The 18,282-nt window shown below is 46.6% G+C and overlaps 1 non-coding gene across 1 annotated transcript; it reads right to left on the minus strand.

The window, feature by feature from the left end:
- Positions 1-4,527: 4,527 nt before the first annotated feature.
- Positions 4,528-4,633, minus strand: LOC122039246. Its single transcript, XR_006128113.1, has one exon. It is a non-coding gene; the product is annotated as a small nucleolar RNA R71 (small nucleolar RNA).
- Between the last annotated feature and the right edge of the window lie 13,649 nt (positions 4,634-18,282).

Here is an 18,282-nt window from a genome sequence, read left to right on the forward strand (position 1 = left end):
ATAATTCTGTTCGCTCCCAGTCAACTGCCCAGTCGACTACGTCAGTCGACTATTATTTTCACCAGTCGACTGCTACAGTAATTGCTATAGTACTGCTACGATAACTGCTACAGAAAAACCCTAAACCTAGGATTTTACCCTGAGTACAATCTCTCATGCACTCGTACCCTCACGACTCACTTGACCCTTCATTGCAGCCTTGACCTTTAGACTTCAAGCCTACTTCCTTTGGCTCTCGTCCCTCGGATGCACCCAAGCCCGCGGCTCGTTCCCAATGTCATCCTTCGCGTATGTCTCGAAATCGCTTCTCTCGGCCCTTGTCCTTACTACCTTGTCCACGGTCCCTCAGATGCTCTATCCTTCACCGGACCTGAAGTCATCAAGCTAAGTCATATGTATATCTTGCAAACCTGCACACTCATATACAAATATCAAATACAAGGGTGAACCTAACATAAACTCTTTGCCCAAACACCAAAACACATGGTCGCACGAACCATTGGGATTGCTCCAACAATCTTCCCCTTTTTGATGTTTGGAAATACATTTAAGTTAGGGAAAACAAATAGCAAATTAACATGCTAAAAACAATGGACTTACGATGCCAAGGCTACACACTTGGACTTACACCGCCGAATGAACTTACGATGCAAAGGCTACACACTTGGACTTACAACGCCGAATGAACTTACGTTGCCAAGGCTACACACTTGGACTTACACCGCCGAATCACAAACAATACAACATGCATTTGAACCTATCCCAAGGCTCCCCCTACACCTAAGCTCCCCATTGAACTAGGAATTTTATCACAGGGTTATTTAAGAACTTATCATAAGGCTCCCCTACACAAAGACACTTAAGATTTTCCCGACTAAACCTTACTTCTCCCCTTTGCCTAATATCAAAAAGCTCCCAATAATATCCCAATTGTCGAAAACTTAATCATCAAATTGACCCCAATCTCGTGTATTTGTTCCCCATGGATCTCATACACATATACGAGCTGACCCGATCAAAATCCAGTGTTGAAAACACTTTCAAACTGGTATCAGTCGACTGCAAGAAGTACCAATTGACTGCCCTTATCGAAATAAGCTTACAGAGACATTTTGTGCTCAAAAATACTATTATCAGTCAACTGCTAACTGTACCAGTCAACTGGTACACTTTTTCTGTAAAAATTAACTTTTTTGACCAAATTCAGAAATACACCTGAAATTCCATAGACCTCAAAAAATTCTCAAATTTTGTGAAGAAGTCTATTTTATCAGTGTCTACTTGGGAAATATATATATAAAAATATATTTATCATAAATCCTAAGATTGACATAAAACTCAAAACTAGCTAAATGGTTCAATTGAACCTTGACCTAAAGTCCTAGTTTTGGCTTCCTCTTGATGTATTTGTCCATACTAACCCATAATGCATCCCTAGCATTGGTTTATATGACATCTATACATCAAAAACCAATTATCATGCTATATGACTCCAATGTCATATTTCTAAGCATGAAATATAAACCAATTGTGTCAAATCCCTAGGTTTGAGACTCAAGTCTATCTCCAAACCACTTGGCACATTCCATGGCTTGTCTAGACTCCCAAGGAAAACCCACTTGAAATCCATTGGCCATGGGTCCCAATCTGACTCTTAGAGCTCCCCCTAGAGTTCTTAACCTTAATCACCTCCCTAGGTGACTCATCTACAATTGCTAGGCCACATCGGTGCACCTCCGGTGACACTTGGCCTACAAACCTAACCTTCTTAACCTTGGACACCTTATCTTTGGTTAATTTCTCCTTACTTTTAAATAGCTTTCCCTTGCCATTTCTTGACTTCTCCTTGCTATAGTCATATGCAACCCTAGCATAAGGCTTTACCTTAGCATTGGAGACATTAGATCGGTATCCCAACCCCGATCTATCATTGTTGGGTTTTTGACTACCCAACACCATGCTTAACCCTCTAAATCCAACATTGAATCTATCTAGGGTTTTCTCCAATTGATCAAGCTTTGCTTTCAAAGCTTGATTTTCCCTTTCTAGGTTCCTAAACCTAGAGTTAACATGTCCACCATGGACATTCCGAGACCTATCCACTTTTCTAGGTATATGTCTCTCCTTCTTGGGATTAATACCTTGGGTCTTCTTAGGTCTACCATTTTTAGAGTTATCATGAATGGATACTTAGGGTTTTGATCTACATTAACTCTATTATCATGATATCTAAAACCAAAGTTATGCATGGGTAAATAATAATAGTTATTTCTAGCATGCATGGAGGAGTTTAAATTTGAATTAAACTTCAAGTTAGGATATACCTCTCTTACCCTTAAAGCTCCCCCTTGACTCTTGCTTCTCTTCTTCTTCTCCTATTTCTTTAAATGTGCAAGCTTCTTGATCTCCCCCTTCTTGGGGTATTTGGTGTGGTAGTGGTCCTTCTCCCCACACGTGAAGCATCTAATGCACATTCTCCTCCTTTGTGCTTCTTCATTCCTACAACCCTTGTTAGTATTTAAATTAACTTAAATGAGTTTAGGAGTTACCTCTTTCTTACCCATAGGACATCTACTCTTGTAGTGTCCCTTCTCATTGCACCCGAAGCACACAATGTGGTCCTTTGACTTGACTTCGGTGGAGATGCTCACTAAGTTGACCTCCAAGACCTCTTCTTCACTTGTCTTGGAAAACTCTGCCTACCAGTCGACTGCTAAAACCAGTAGTCGACTGCCCTCTGTGGAAATTCGACCGTTACATCCCAACGGCTCGATACCAGTCGACTGCTAAAACTAGCAGTCAACTGCTCCACACTGGTCGAGCGAACAGAAGCATTCTGTTCACTCCTAGTCGACTACATCAGTCGACTGTCCAGTCGACTGTCTAGTCGACTGCTGTTTTCACCAATCGACTGCTACAGTAACTGCTATAGTAATTTCTACAGTACTACTACGGTAACTGCTACAAAAAACCCTAAACCTAGGATTTTGCCCTGAGTACAATCTCTCATGCACTTGTACCCTCATGACTCACTTGACCCTTCATTGCAACATTGACCTTTAGCCTTCAAGCCTATTTCCTTTGGCTCTCGTCCCTCGGATGCATCCAAGCCCGCGGCTAATCCCCAATGCCATCCTTCGCGTTTGCCTCGAAGTCGCTTCCCTCAGCCCTTGTCCTTACTGCCTTGTCCACGGTCCCTCGGATGCTCCATCCTTCACCGGACCCGAAGCCATCAAGCTGAGTCATATATGTATCCTGCAAACCTGCACACTCATATACACATATCAAATACAAGGGTGAACCTAACTTAAACTCTTTACCCAAACACCAAAATACATGGTCACACGAACCATTGGGATTGCTCCAACAATAATTGTTATTTCTATCTCTATGTTATTGAGTGTTAGTATGTTTTTGTGATGTGTGACTGAGGGACCCTAGTGATGGGGATATCCTGTTACCGGACTTCATAGGAATCACTTCCATTTAGTAGCATAAGATATGGATTAAGATAGCATTCCGACTTGACTTCCGCAAGGAAGAGCCGTTAGTGAATCTAACTTCCTACAAGTACATATGAATAGAGGATGGGTGATAGGTGATCTATGATACATTGATTAGCATCACAATGAAACCAAACCCCTAGAATATTTTCCTAAACCAAGTTCCTCAGCACTTTTTCTCTTTCTCTCTCTTTATCTTACTTACTTCCCTTTACATTTGTGATTGTGATCTTTAATCTTTCAATAGTTTAGCTAATTCGTTGTGCTTATATTCTAGTGCTTATATCCAGTCTATGTGAGATCAATATTTTTATTACTTGACGATACCAGTATACTTGCGGGCATGCATCAAGATTTTAGTGCTATTGTCGGTGACTGCGCATATAACATTTGTTGATAAGCACTTGAGTTAGCCTAAACTTATTTTCTTTCATATTTTATAAATATTTTTATAATTCTATTTTTATAGATATATCTTGCATTTGCTTACTTTTATTTCTATAAATTCCTTCTTGCAATTTAAATTCTGTATTTGATTTCTTGCACTTGGATTCTAATTTCCACATTTGAAAACTCTTTTGAATTGTGCTATGGGAATTCTTTTTGTTAAGATCTGTATTCCTAGTTAGCAAATCAATTGATCAGATAAAGATGGTTCAGAGACCTTTGAAAGACTATTTTGATATTAAACCAACAAGGGATTTAAGTCTGATTATGTTACCAGAAACATATGCTTCCAACTTTGTTATTGATCTAGCCTTTATTTCTAAAGTTCAAGAAAATTAGTTTGGAGAGTTAGACTTAGAAAGACCTTATGCACCCTTGATGGAGTTCTACAGATATTGTGACATATTGAAGTATGAAGGGATTTCTACTGATTGGATTATGTTAGTGGTTTTCCCTTTTAGCCTCAAAGATGTTGCAAAAGTGTGACTAAACACTTTGCAATCTAGAAGTATAAGAACTTGGGATGAACTCAAAAGAAAGTTTTTGAACAAATATTTTCCCTCAAGTAAGATAACTCAACTCAGGAATCAAATCTTGAACTTCACACAGAAAGAAGGAGAAACATTATGCCAAGTGTGGGGTGAATTCTTAACTCTCTTATACCAATGCCCACATCATGGGATTAAGGACTGGCTGATAATCCATATATTTTATATAGGGATATCTTTCCAAAATAATAATCTACTAGATTGAGCATCTGGGGGTTCTCTACTTAATAAAAGTTTGAATGAAGCATGTGAAATTATCGATCAAGTAGCAACAAATTTTAATGAATAGTCCAGAGAAAACTATATTACTCTCTCATTCAGAAGTCCAGAGAGTAGAGAAACCCAAAACCTTCTGAAGGAAGACATTCATCTCCATTATGAAGACCTTATAGAGCTACTACCCTGGTGCAGTGGAACACTGACACAGATGTTAGAATGTATGAATTCTCTAACTAAAACAACTCTGGATTTGGATTATGAAGATTCCTTAGATGGAAATGTGTATAGCGGTGATTGTTTTCTCCTTCCCACTTTAGAAGACCCCTTAGAGGAAAGTTTGAGGTATGAAGAAATAGTGGGAGACATGAACAGAATCCCTAGACTAATACAGGAGTATGAACAAATAATGATAATTGAGAAAAACTCTATGTACCCAAAACCTCGCCACCTCAAGTGGAACTGAAGCCTTTTCCATCCAATCTCATATATGAATTCCTTGGGCCCAACTCCATATTTTTTGTAATAAGTAATGCAAATCTGAATGAGTTAGAAACCAAGAAACAGATTAGAGAGTTGAGCTTGCATAGAAAGGTAATTGGGTATACAATTGATGATATAAAAAGAATCAGTCCTTTTTTATGCATGCACAAGATTTTGTTAGTCTGTAGAAGTTCTGTTGAATATCAAAGAAGACTCAACCCTAAAAGAGGTGATACGAAAGGAGGTACTAAAGCTACTAAATGCATGAATTATATATCTCATTTCTAATAGTGAATGGGTAAGTCCAGTATATGTAGTTTCGAAGAAGGAAGGAATGACAATAATCAAGAATGGCAATAATAAATTGATTCCAACAAAAATAGTTACCAGATGGTGAATGTATATTGATTATCAGAAATTGAACAGAGAAAAGATCATTTTCCCCCATCCCTTCATTGATTAAATGCTCGAAAGGTTGGTGATCCGACAGTAAGGAAGGGGGACCCCCTTTGAGGGAAGTCAACGCCACGTGGAGGTCAAAGGTCAAACGGCCGACCGGAAAAGGGGGGTCGACCGACCGAACGGGGACTAAGCGGAAACAAAGAACCCGATGGGGAGTCGGGTCTCCGACGCTCATGGTGAACAAGGTCGCAGGGCCGAGCGGATAGCCCGCTCGGCTGAGGCATAAAGCAGTAATGCTATGAACAGTTTTATCCGAGCACACGATCTGGAATCTCCCGAGCGGATCAGTATCTACGTCAGGCCGGACGTGATGGGACTGCCGAGCGGCCGAATGCTCATCGCGGGAACAGAAGAGACAAAAGGACAAGGGAAACATTGGGAAGCATCTTCTGACAATAAGCGTGTTCGGCGACTAACCCATACGCAGAAGCCTATGACGAAAGGTTCTACTGTCCCATCAGAGAAGTGCTCGGACTGTAGTAGTATGATGTCAGGCAAGCTCCTCTAACAAACTCATACTGAGGTATGGTAAAAGGACACGTATTCACCTCGGTATGTGTGCATAAGCTTCTTCACAGCTCTATATAAGGGTCCTCACACTTCGCCGGAGGTACGCATTCTCTGATATTCGAAGCCACTTCCTAGTTTCCTCTTGCCTGACTTGAGCGTCGGAGGGTCGTCGCCGGGAACCCCTTCCCGGCCCGACTTCCTTGCAGCTTCACCGGAGATCCCTACGACCGGCCGGAAATCCGCGTCATCAGTTCGGAGAGCGCCACGTGCCCATCGTCCGTTGATTCAGCATTTGGACAGGATCAAATTGGCGCTGTCTGTGGGAACGCACCTGCATCCGAGCAGAAGCAATGGACGAAGCTGGATGACTGCATACAGTGATGCTCTCCACAGAGGAGCTCGACGCTCTGATCGAGGTAAGAGCAGCTAAGCTTGTGGAACAACAAAAACAGAAAGCACAAGTCGAGCGGATGGAGCAACAAGCGACGTCCGCATCGGGAGGCCGAGCAGAAGCACCACCGGCCACGGTTCCATTTCATCGGGCCCTATTTCGTATGCCTCCTGAAGCCGCAACAGTTAATCGTGACCGAGGATCTTCATCCGACGAGGCACCTATACGAGACAACAGAAAACGCAAGGCTCCCCGAACGGACGCCTCCCCCGAACGGATCAACCAGCAATTTTCAGAGGTCATCCTACGGGACCCTCTGCCAAAACATTATGTGCCCCCGGCGATCGGGGAATACAACGGAACCACCGATCCAGACGACCATCTTGGTAAGTTCGACAACACGGCTACCCTACATCAATACACAGATGGAGTAAAGTGTCGGGTCTTCCTTACCACCCTCTCGGGATCGGTACAACGGTGGTTTCGGAGGCTGCCGGACGGATCCATTACAAGTTTCAAGGAGTTCCGCATAGCCTTCCTCCATCATTTTGCAAGCAGTCGGCGTTACCAGAAGACTAATGTCAGCTTATTCGCCATCAAGCAAGAGCCCAGGGAGTCGCTCAGAGCATACATCCAATGATTCAACCGAGTGGCCATGGATATTCCAACGACCACCTCAGAAACGATGATGAATGCGTTCACGCAAGGCCTCGTGGACGGTGATTTCTTCCGGTCACTCATTCGGAAGCCGCCCCGAGACTACGATCATATGTTACACCGGGCCAAGAGTATATTAATGTGGAGGAAGCCCAGGTGGCCCGAAGAAAAGAAGTTCCAACTGAGCGGCTAGCCCCTGCCGAGCGGAAGCCTGTCAATCGCCAGGAGCCGCCTAGAGGACTGATGGTCGAAGCAGTCCGCCCTCACCACGCGAGGTCCCAAGCAGTCCAAGAGGTAGCTGCCGAGCGGCCCAAACCAAAGAAGAAGGTATGGACCCTTATGTTTTGCTCGTTCTACCGGACTGACACGCATAACACAAGAGATTGCCGGAGCCTTCCCCTGATCGCCCACCCCGTTCCCCGGAGTGGCCACCGTCGATCGCCGTCATCCGACAGGCGATAGCGACACCGTGAGGCCGATCGACGACAGTCCCCCGAGCGGTATCATCCTCAGAGGCACGAAGACAATCCCCGGGTATCTAAGGAGCAGCCTAGGCCGTCCGCACGGGAGGAATAAAACAGAAGCAACACGTCCCGCGGCGAAATCAACATCATCGCTGGCGGGCCGACCGGAGGTGACTCCAACAGAGCAAGGAAGGCAAGTGTCAGGCAGCTGTAGATCCATGCGGTCGGCTGCAGTCAAGAGCGGGCGAGCGGGCCTGAAATCAGTTTTGGACCCAGGGATCTTGAGGGAGTCGAAGTGCCACATGACGACGCCCTCCTCATTAAAGCGGTAATAGCTAATTATACTATTCACCACATTTTCATCGATACAGGAAGCTCGGTCAACATTATATTCAAAAAGTCCTTCGACCAACTGTAAATTGACCGAGCCGAGCTGCTGCCCATGACAACCCCCTCTACGGGTTTACGGGCAATGAAGTTCTACCGGTCGGACAAGTCCGACTGGCTATTTCGCTGGGAGAAGAGTCGGTCAGAAGGACGCGGACTGCCAACTTTGTCGTGGTCGACTATCTTTCAGCGTACAATGTTATCTTGGGACGACCGGCGCTCAGTGAGTTCCGAGCGGCCGTCTCCACCTTCTACCAAAAAATCAAGTTCCCGGTCGAAGATAAAGTTGGAGAAGTGCAAGGAGACCAACTGGCGGCTCGGCGATGCTACGTCGAGATGGTCCGAGCCGAAGCTAATTCCGCTCGGAAGACGCCGCGGATCGAGGTGAACGCCATTACCGATAAACCACCCTCTTTGGTTTATGAAGAAAAAGAGGAAGTGCAGATTCACCCGACCCGATCGGAGGCCACCACATTTATTGCGGTCGATCTGGAGGCAAGCCAGAAAAAGGAGGTGATCAAATGTCTCCAGAGAAACTGTGATGTCTTCGTTTGGTCGACGCACGAGCTGCCGGGAATCTCGCCAAGTATTGCACAGCATGAGCTTCGCGTCCTACCGGACGCTCGGCCGGTGAAGCAAAGGAAGAGGGACTTCAGCGCCGAACAAAATGCCATCATCCGAGCAGAGGTCGAGAAGCTCCTGGACGCCGGCCACATACGCGAGGTCCAGTTCCCAAGCTGGCTGGCGAACGTGGTACTAGTCTCCAAGCCGGACAACAAGTGGAGGGTTTGCATCGATTTTCGGGATCTCAACAAAGCATGTCCAAAGGATTTTTATCCTCTGCCCCGGATCGATCAACTGGTGGACTCCACAGCCGGCTGCGAGTTGATATGCATGCTCGACGCCTATCAGGGCTACCATCAAGTGTCGCTCGCCCGAGAAGATCAAGAGAAGGTTAGCTTCGTTATAGCCAGCGACACTTACTGCTACAATGTGATGCCGTTCGGACTGAAGAACGCGGGGGCAACCTACCAGCGATTGATGAGCAAAGTGTTCAAGGAGCAGATCGGACGTAATTTGGAAGTGTACGTGGATGATATTCTCATTAAGTCCGTCCGAGCGGCTGATATTTTTAAAGACATGGAGGAGACTTTCCGAACACTGAGGAAGTATGGAGTTAAGCTGAACCCTCAGAAGTGTCTGTTCGGAGCAAAATGCGGGCGTTTCTTGGGCTATATAGTGACCGAGCGGGGCATCGAGGCAAATCCCAGCAAGGTGAAAGCGTTACAAGATATGCCGCCCCCAAGAAATCTAAGGGAAGTACAGCGCCTGACCGGTCGGATAACTGCGTTGTCAAGATTCATCTCGAAGACCGCCGATTGGAGTCTCCCTTTTTTCAAGATTCTACGCAAAGCTACTAAGTTCCATTGGGACGAGGAGTGCGATCGAGCGTTCGAAGAGCTGAAGACATACCTGAACTCTTTGCCCGTGCTAGCCAAGGCAGCTGTGGGTGAGCCACTCTGTATTTACTTATCTTCAACCGAGCAGGCAGTAGGCTCAGCATTAGTGAGGACGAGCGGAGAAGAACAACCCGTGTACTTCTTGAGCCATATTTTAAAAGACGCTGAATCTCGCTACACTGGGCTCGAGAAGCTGGCTTTCGCTTTGGTCCTCGGCGCTCGGAGACTTCGCCCTTATTTCCTAGCACATACCATCATAGTCCGGACAAATATCCCATTGGGAAGAGTGCTACTGAACCCAGAAGCGTCCGGCCGGCTCATCAAATGGACAACGGAGTTGAGTGAATTTGACATCCAGTTTCAACCCCGTTCAGCAATAAAGGCGCAGTCCTTAGCAGATTTTGTTACTGAAGTGCAAAATCTCGAGCCCGAAGCCATGTGGAAAATATTTGTGGATGGATCGTCCACTCGGCTCGGGAGCGGGATTGGTGTATTATTACTCTCTCCCCAAGAAGAAAGGATGCACCTATCCGTCTGACTGGATTACAAGGCCACAAATAATGAAGCGGAGTATGAGGCTCTCATAGCCGGTTTGCAGGCAGCTCGGCATGTAGGCGCCGGTCTGGTGACACTCCATTCAGACTCCCAGTTGGCCGCTCAGCAGCTCTCAGGCACTTTTGAGATTAACAATGCTCGGCTCAAGCTTTACGCTGAGGCCTTTGAAAAGCTCAAGGCACACTTCAGAGAGGTCATTATCCAGAAGATACCCCGAGCGAAAAATCAGGTAGCAGACGAGTTAGCCAAGCTTGCAAGTTCAATATCATCGGTCGTCATTCAGCAGCCAATTGAACAAGTATCTTTGGTGGCACACGTCAACCGGATGGAGGGCCTCGCGTTTCCGAGCGATTGGAGGACAACCATCATGGAGTTTCTGAGATCGAGGGCAACATCGTCCGATCGGGAAGAAGCCCAGCTATTAAGGAGGAGAGCCGGTCGGTTCACGCTCATTGGAGACCAACTCTACAAGAAGGCTTTCTCCCGCCCACTGTTGAAGTGTGTGAGCTCGGAGGACGCGGAGTACATTCTCCACGAAGTGCACCAAGGATCGTGCGGGGGACATCCGGGCGGCCGATCGCTGGCTAGGAAGATCCTGCTGGCCGGGTACTTTTGGCCAACACTACAAGCAGACGCCGCTCGGACCATCGCAACGTGCCTCTCCTGTCAGAAGTACCACAACTTCTCCCACCGACCGGCAGAGGAGATGAAAGTGTCTGCGATATCCTGTCCGTTCGATCAGTGGGGAATGGATATCGTGGGTCCGTTCCCTATAGCGACCGGTCAGCGGAAGCTCCTACTGGTGGCGGTCGACTACTTTTCCAAATGGGTGGAAGCCGAGCCACTGGCCAAGATCACCGAGCAGATGGTCAAAAAGTTTATCTGGCAGCATATAATCTGTCGGTTCGGCGTTCCTCGTCAGCTCATATCTGATAACGGGCGACTGTTTGTCGGGAAGTAGCTCGAAGAATGGTGCAAAAGTTATGGCATTGAACAACACTTTACTTCCGTGGCGTATCCCCAAAGCAACGGCCAAGCGGAAGTAACCAATAGAGAAATACTCAGAATTCTTCGGGCTTGACTTGACCACATAGGAGGAAGTTGGGTGGACGAGCTGCCAGGCGTCTTATGGGCTATCCACACGACCCCAAAGGAGGGAACGGGAGTCACGCCATTCCATTTAGTGTACGGCGGTGAAGCAGTTATCCCAGTTGAAGTCGGCATAGAGTCCGTCCAGATCCAGAACTATGATGTTGACAATGCTGAGTGGAGGAACATGGAACTGGACTTAATCGACGAAGAGCGAGCCAAGGCGTCCGTCCGGCTGATGGCGTACCGGCAGAGGATGAAGCAGAATTACAACCTGCGCGTGATCCCTAGAGCGTTCCAGGTCGGCGACCTAGTGTGGAAGAAAGTAAAGCCGGTCGGGGATGTTGGCAAGCTGGAGGCTCCTTGGGCGGGCCCCTTCAAAGTCATCGAAAAGCTCCGCTCGGGTGCCTATTATCTGGAGGATGAAGACGGGCGACAACTGGATCGACCATGGAGCGCGAACCACCTCCAGCCTTACCGGGCGGGGTGAAAGGTGCGCCAATGAAATGTATGTTGTATATTTTCCGTTCGGTTGTATATTTGAAATGCAGGAGTAAAAAATCAGAAAATTAGCGCAAGTATAAGGCATCGTCAGCCGAATCAAATCAAGAGTCGCGTCGGCGACTATAAACCCTCTAGCCGGAAGACCGTCGAGCTCCGACGTTAAAAATTGAGAGTCGCGCCGGCGACTATAAACCCTCCGGTAGGAAGACCATCAAGCTCCAACGTTAAAAATCGAGAGTCGCGCCAGCGACTATAAACCCTCCGGCCGGAATAAGACAATAGAGAAGTCGACTTGTGAGTCGTTTGGCCAATCGGCCAAGTAACCAAAGGTACTTCGTGAACATCTGGCGAAAATCCCGTTTGCGAAACAGGATATATTCCGCTGAGCAGACTAGCTGCGCAAAATACTTTACGAAAACCCCTTTCGAACACAAGAAAGGTGGGATGAGAGGCGAATAACGAGGAGAAGTGGAGGAACATGAACAACGGTAGTTAGCAAGCCGAGCGGATAGTACTCATATTGATTAACAAAAGAAAAAGCAAGTAAAAGGATAGCATTAGAGAATTTAAGGCCGAGCGGCCGAATTACAAAAAAGGATAGTCTTTGGCCGAGCGGCCGAATTACACATATACTTCTATTCCAGATAATCGTAAAGATCCTTCGAGATGGTGCTGAGTAGTGTCGCCTAGTCTTGAGTTGGGATGGTGGCGGAATCAGAAAGAAGACCCTTGGACTTCAAGTAGGTGGTGGTGGCATTCATAGCAAGCTCGAAGGCAGTGTACATCCATTCGCAGACTTTTTCGGAGAATTCGACCGAACGGATGTAATTTTGCCTCAAGGCGGTGACCCGGCTTGGCTCAGCCTCCTGGTATTCTTTGAGGGCCGCTCGGGAGGCGTCGGTGGCGGCCTGGTGTTCTTGCAGGGTAGCCTCAAGTTTCGTCACCACGTCCGATCAGGCCGCCTTCTCGCCGGCCAGCTGGTCTATCAGCTCCTTAACTTTTTGCTCCAGGCCCTGAGCCTCGACATTCTTCTTCTCCAGGTCGGCAATGGCCGTCTTCTTCCGCTCGGTCGCCAGACTTATTTTTCGGTCAAGTGATTTGACCTGTCGATCGAGCTCAGACAAAGTATGCGCCTGGTCGGTCGTTTTCTTTTGCTCCGCCGCCAGCAAAGCTTGGGTCTTTTTGAGCTCTTTCTACAGCTCGGCATATGATGGACCTTGTGAGCCGGAAGGGCCGCCCGGAGCCTTCAGCCTCTTTAATTCTTCGTCCACCATGGCCAGACGGTTGCAGATGGCGATCTCCTCCACCCATCTCTGGCATAAGCGAGAATTGTTAATGGCCGATCGGAAAGAATGCATAAAAACTTCGGAAGAAAACACACTTACCCCAGTGGCCTGCTGCATGTGGCTATTGGACAAATTACTGAGGGGAATCATAGCGACGCGTGCCCGAGCGTCGACCCACATTTCGGCTAGAGGTCCCTTCATTGTGATCATGTGCTCGGGCACGGTTGGTCGATCAGCCTCGGGCATCAATTCTTCGGTTGGGAGGTGAAGTGAGACCCTGATGGTACAGCGCCGACCAGGAGTCGTCTGGGCGGAAGCCGGGGAAGGATCAGAGGCCGGCACCGAAAATTGGGACAAAATCGTCGAACGGTGGACTTGGCGGGGAGCTGGTGGAAGGGCGATGATCGGAACAGCCTCGAGGGGGTCCGCAGACGCGTCTAGTTGGGATGGAGTCCGATCGGACGAGATCGCCTCCACATCCGGCGCTTTGCCGCGAGAATCGGCGGTGGCCCGCTCGGATGGATGGATCGCAGATGTAGCCGAGCGGAGTGGTGTCTCCGTGCGGCGCCTCTTTTGTCGGAGGGGGCACTCTTCCTCCTGGGTCGAGCCTTCCTCCCGGACAGAAGGCTAGCAGTTGCGCCAGCCGCTTGTTCCGGGAGAGAAGCCTGAGCGGCCGACTCCCCCGCGTTTGTGTCGCTCTCCCCTTCATTAGAGCCGACCGGCTGAATGACAAGCGACTCCATCTCTTTGGCAGCCGCGGCCTCGAGCGCCGCTGCTTTCCTTTTCAAAATTCCGGCCATCACTGACTCCATGACGATGTCCGCTGCAAAGGAAAAATGAGAAAATCAGTTAGCAATCAAAGTGAATGCACAAGTAAAATTCTTACCGAACCCGCTCGGAAGGGTGGTCCTGATCGGACTCAGGCCAAATATGTACATCACCCCTTCAGGCAGGAACTTATTGATGTCAAACTTTAGACCGGCCAGAATGTTGGCTACATGAAGATAATCTGGTCGGGTCTTGAATCTTTTGAGCTCTGGGGAGGTTGGTGGTCCGAACTACCACTGGGTACGGAAGGGGGTCTGCTCAGGCATACGAAGGTAGAAGTAGAACTCTTTCCAATGTTTATTGGAAGAGGGCAGTTTATTGAAAAAAAACTAAACCGGGCCGAGCCTGGAACATGTATGTGCCCAGCTCGGACTGTTTAGGGTAATAAAAAAAGTAGAAAACCTCCGGTCGGAGGGGGATATTGTGGATTTTAAACAGGACGACAATGCCGCATAAAAGGCAGAAAGTGTTGGGGACTAGGCTTCCGAGCGGAATGCCGAAAAAGTTGCAAACTTCTACGATGAACGGATGGATTGGAAAGCGCAGACCGGCGATGAACTGGTCACGGAAAACACAGAAAGCTCTGCTCGGCGGTTTGTGTGGCCGAGCGGAGGGGGAGGGTAATATAAGCTCAAAATCAGAAGGAATTTTGAAGGAGTCCATCAGAATATCGGCGTCGCGTAGATTGAAGCGCGACTCCATGGTAGTATACCATGGGCCGAGGGCTTAGTCTTGTGGCTGAGAGGAACTAGCCATTGTTCGAACGCATGAAACAACAAAAGACAAAGAAAGGTAGATGATAGAAAGAAGAGGACGACAAACAAGATAGCGACCAGAGGACGAAAGCACGACAAGAAACACAAGGCTAACAAAGAAAGAAAGAAGAAGGACCTTACAGAGAAGAATGAGGATCGGGGAAGAACACTGAATCGCCGGGAAAAAGAGAATCGAAGCCGTCGGAGCAATGGAATGCCGAAGGAAGCTTCTGGGCAAGCGGAAGCAGAAATGCGGCGAAGGAAGAAAGAGAAGGCTTTATAGGGTTGAGCCCGAGCGGCCTCCACCGTCGGATGCAGGTCACGAGAATCAAAGCACGCATCGCGCCATCTATTTCAAACCGGCTCGATCCCATCGGAACACCACGCCGCCGCCGTACAATGACGGCAGCATCGCCATGTGGCATTCAGCCACTGGAACACATTTAATGAGCGTGTGCTCGACCTTAATGATGGAGATTGGCGAAAACTTTGAAAAGATACTGAGGAATGTTGGCGTTGACTGGCGTTTTAGCTGCCCCCGTGGGGGCCGACCGGAGGATAGTTGCCTATGGACACCGCTTGGCACAACTAATGGTCCAGTCAGTCGGACTAATCGCCTCCTTCGACTAGACTTGAAGGGGAGGCAAGTGATCCGGCAGTAAGGAAGGGGGACCCCCTTTGAGGGAAGTCAACGCCACGTGGAGGTCGAAGGTCAAATGGCCGATCGGAAAAGGGGGGCCGACCTGCCGAATGGGGACTAAGCGGAAGCAAAGAACCCGACGGGGAGTCGGGTCTCCGACGCTCATGGTGAACAGGGTCGCCGGGCCCAGCGGATAGCCCGCTCGGCCGAGGCATAAAGCAGTAATGCTGTGAACAGTTTTATCCGAGCACACGATCTGGAATCTCCCGAGCGGATCAGTATCTACGCCAGGCCGGACGTGATGGGACTGCCGAGCAGCCGGATGCTCGTCGCGGGAACAGAAGAGACAAAAGGACAAGGGAAACATCTTCTGACAACAAGCGTGTTCGGCGACTAACCCATACGCAGAAGCCTATGACGGAAGGTTTTACTGTCCCATCAGAGAGGTGCTCGGACTGTAACAGCATGGTGTCAGGCAAGCTCCTCTGACAAGCCCATACTGAGGTATGGTAAAAGGACACGTATTCGCCTCGGTATGTGTGCATAAGCTTCTTCACAGCTCTATATAAGGGTCCTCACACTTCGCCGGAGATACGCATTCTCTGATATTCGAAGCCACTTCCTAGTTTCCTCTTGCCTGACTTGAGCGTCGGAGGGTCGTCGCCGGGAACCCCTTCCCGGCTTGACTTCCTTGCAGGTTCGCCGGAGATCCCTACGACCAGTCGGAGATCCGCGTCATCAGTTCAGAGAGCGCCACGTGCCCAACGTCCGTTGATTCAGCGTTCAGACAGGATTAGTTGGCAAAATATTCCTACTTCTACTATTTGGATGGGTACTCTGGATTTTATCAAATTCTCATACATCCTCGTGATCTAAAAAAGACTACTTTTATATGCACCTATGGAACTTTTGCTTATTGACGTATGCCTTTTGGATTATGTAATTCTCTCGTAACTTTCCAACGTTGTATGATTTGACAGTTAGAGCAGTGTTGGGTCAAAGGAAGGATAAGAAGCTACATGTCATCCACTATGCTAGTAAGACCCTAGACAGAGCCCAAATGAACTACGCTACTACATAAAAAGAATTATTGGCAGTGGTTTTCGTATTTGACACATGTAGATCATATTTGGTGGGCTCAAAAGTTATAGTCTATATAGACCACATGGCTATACAATATCTACTCAATAGAAAAGATGTTAAACCATGGCTGATCAGATAGATACTACTTCTCCAAGAGTTTAACCTAGAAATCAAAGATAAAAAATGAGTAGAGAATATGGTAGCGAATCATCTATCTAAGATAGGGCAAGATAAATAAAGGAATTTGAAAAACGATATGCCTATGAATGACTCTTTTCTTAATGAACACCTTTTATCCATATCTAGAGTGAAGGCGCCATGGTATGCAGACTTTGCAAATTACCTTGCCAACAAGGTCATCCCCTCAAGTTTTTCACATTAACAAATGAAAAATTCTTCTCTGATATTAAATATTATGTATGGGATGAATCTTTCCTTTACAAGAAATGCAGCAATGCAATTTACTGAAGATGTGTTCCTAAAGAGAAAGTTAAAGAAATTTTGTTTCATTGTCATTAATTATCCTATGGTAGACATTTGGGGATTATCAAAATGGCCACAAAAATCTTACAAGATGGATTTTTCTGGTCGCGTTTATTCAAAGATACAAAGGAGTATGTTCAATCTTGTGATCGGTGCCAAAAGACCGGAAGCATCACTAAGTGAAACAAAATGCCCCGAAATGGGATTCTTGAAGTCGAATTATTTGATGTTTGGGGAATAGATTTTATGGGTTCATTTCCTTTGTCATGCAAAAATAACTATATCCTTGTTGTTGTGGGCTATGTATCTAAGTGGGGTGGAACCTATCACCTCTCCTACCCGCGATGCTAAAATAGTTATCAAATTATTTAGAAAGGTAAGTTTTCCCTAATTTGGAGTCCCGAGAGTTGTCATAAGTGATGGGGTCCCATTTTATTGAGAAGTAGTTTGAAAACGTACTCAAGCAATATTGAGTGAATCATAAAATTACAACACCTTACCATCCGTAAACTAGTGGATAAGTTGAAATCTCCAATAGAGAAATCAAAGTAGTCTTGGAGAAGGCAGTACTACATCATGAAAGGATTGGTCTCTAAAATTAGATGATGTATTGTGGGCATACCGAACTGCTTACAAGACCCCAATCAAAATAACCTCGTTCCAGCTAGTCTATGAAAAGTCATGTCATCTACTAGTAGAATTAGAGTACAAAGCCTATTGGGTAATTCAACGCCTCAATTTTGACTTGAAAGCAGGTGAGAAAAGAAAACTCCAACTCAATGAACTTGATGAATTGTGGATGGATATATATATGAACATGCAAGGTCCTATAAAGAGAGAACAAAGAAATGGCATGATCAACACATTTTATGACGGGAATTCAAAGGAGATTTAGTGCGATTGTTCAACTCTAGGTTAAAATCATTCCCCAAAAAACTAAAATCAAGGTAGACAGGAAGGACCATTTAAAATTCAAAAGGTGTATCCATATAGAGCAGTTGATATTTGGGGCGAACAATCTAGACTTTGCAAAGTAAACGGGTAGTGTCTCAAGAGGTATTTCCTTATATTGCCAATTAACGGATGTGAAAATTTAGACTTTTCTAAACCACGACCACCTAAGTGAACTAAACAAGGGGAGAGACCTAAAAGAAGCGCTACTTGGGAGGCAACCTAAGGGTTCTATTCCATTTAATTTGCAATCTTATTTATTTATTAGTTGTTAAGTGCTACTTGGGAGGCAATCCAAGGGTTCTATTCCATTTAATTTGTAATCTTCTTTCTTTATTAGTTGTTTTATTCCCAAAAACTACAATCAAGGTGGGCAGGACCATTTAAAATTCAAAAGGTATATCTATATGGAGCAGTTGATATTTGGAACGAACAATCAGGACTTTGCAAGATAAACGAGCAAGGTCTCAAGAGGTATTTCCTTAGATCACCAATTAACAGATGTGAAAAGTTGTACTTTTCTAAACCACGGCCACCTAAGTGAACTAAATTAGGGATCAAGCTAAAGACCTAAAATAAG

This window comes from Zingiber officinale, chromosome 1A, assembly GCF_018446385.1.
Source record: "Zingiber officinale cultivar Zhangliang chromosome 1A, Zo_v1.1, whole genome shotgun sequence".
NCBI lineage: Eukaryota > Viridiplantae > Streptophyta > Magnoliopsida > Zingiberales > Zingiberaceae > Zingiber > Zingiber officinale.